This window comes from Hyaena hyaena, unplaced genomic scaffold (genome assembly GCF_003009895.1).
Source record: "Hyaena hyaena isolate Hyena2069 unplaced genomic scaffold, ASM300989v1 scaffold_492, whole genome shotgun sequence".
In the NCBI taxonomy this organism is placed as follows: domain Eukaryota; kingdom Metazoa; phylum Chordata; class Mammalia; order Carnivora; family Hyaenidae; genus Hyaena; species Hyaena hyaena.
The window spans coordinates 1,138,133-1,140,023 of NW_024081124.1; positions in this window are offsets into that span (position 1 = coordinate 1,138,133).

The following is a 1,891-nucleotide window of genomic DNA, read 5'->3' on the forward strand; positions in this document are numbered from 1 at the left end:
GTCACCGTCCATCGTGCCTCTTGTGGGGACCCCCTCCCTCGCCCTGACCCCGCCCAGCCCCCCGAAGAGAAGGGGACCCCTTGGGGGGCACGTCGGGACACCCCGCTAACGAAAGATGTGAGAACTCAGCCTCTGGGCCCCGGCAAACACGGAGGGCAAGCCGACACCGGCGGAGTGAGCGAAAGGGGACTTAGCGCGTTCACACACATCTCAGCTTTGCAGGAGTGGAACCCCCGGGCCACGCGCTTTCACCCACCGGGATTTTATAATTCGGTGCTTTTTAGTCTATTCAGTTCTGCAACATCACCGCAATCAACTGTAAAACATGGTGTTGCTGTGGGCGCCGGGTGGCTCCGTGGGCGGAGGATCTGACTCAGCTCATGATCCCACAGTTCACGCGTTCAGGCCCTGTGTCGCGCTCCACGCTGAGCGTGGAGTCTGCTTGCGATTCTCTCTCTCCGCACCTTATGCTCTCTTCCTCTAAACTAAAAAAATATATAAATTTAAACATTTTTAAATTAAGAACATGTTAGCACTGCAAAAGCAAAACTAAACCCTCCACCATTAGCACGGCCTCTACCCCCACCCCACCCCCGGGCATCGCCCCCCCACATCCCCCCACCCCCGGGCAACCCCCCCACATCCCCCTACCCCCCTGGCTTCCCCCCCACATCCCCATGCCCCCCGGGCTTCCCCCCAACATCCCCCTGCCCCCCCGGGCATCGCCCCCCACATCCCCCTGCCCCCCCGGCACCCCATCCGCTTCCCGCCTCCACACAGACACCTTTCTGGAAATTTCACATAAATGGAATCGGTCAGTAAGTGGCCCTTGGGGTCCCCCGCGGAGCACGGTGTTCTCGAGGCTCGCCCTGCCGACGTGTGGACCCCGCTCCTCTGGCGGCGGGGTCAGCTCCGCTGCACGCACGGACCACGATTTGTCCTTCTGTCCACACGCGGGCGGACACTTGGGTTGTTCCCTCCTTTCGTCTGTTGTGAGCGATGATGCTACGAGCACTCACGCCTGAGTTTCTGTGTGAACCCGTGTTTTTAGCGAATCGGGCCCGTCCGGGGGGTAGAGCTCCGTGTCAGCGCCCGGGGAGCCGCCGGCTGCGTTCCGGGGCGCCCGCCCCTTCCGTGTCCCCACACGTTTCCTGCCGTCGGCGTCCCGGCAGCCCAGGGGTGCGAAGGGGACCCAGCGTGGACGCGCGCTTCCCTGACGGCCGTCTTCCTCGGAGATGTCTGCTCCAATCCTTCACCCGCTTTCATTTTTATTCGTATTAAAAAACATTTTTAACCCTTCACCCACCTTTAAATGGGGTTGTCTTTTTACTGTTACGTTCGTCGAGTCCTTTGTCTCTTGTAGTCAGAAGTCCCTTATCAGGCACATGACTCGCAAACACCTCCCGTGGCCAGATTCTTCTACCTTCTGGGCATCTGCCTTATGTTTTAAGGATCGGGGATCAGGTGATATCACTTGAGGACTATTTCCTCTTACTGGGCCATTCCTGTAATTATGCTGTGGACCCTCTTGTTCTCTTTCACGAACATTTTCTGTGTTAAACAATATTTTGTTACTTATTTTTTAATGTTTACTTTTGGGAAGGGGGAAGGAGGGCAGAGAGAGGGAGGGAGAGAGGCCGAAGCAGGCTCCGCGAGGCAGCACAGAGCCGACACAGGGCTCGATCTCGGGAACTGTGAGATCATGACCTGAGCCCGAGTCGGATGCTTGACCGGCTGAGCCCCCCGGGCGCCCCTTTTGTCTGTTATTCACGGAGACGCACTAGCTTTCCTTCGGTTAGTAGTTTCTATTTACTGTCAACCTTCCATACCCTTGCTTCAGGCCTTTCTTTCTTTCTTTCTTTCTTTCTTTCTTTCTTTCTTTCTTTCTTTC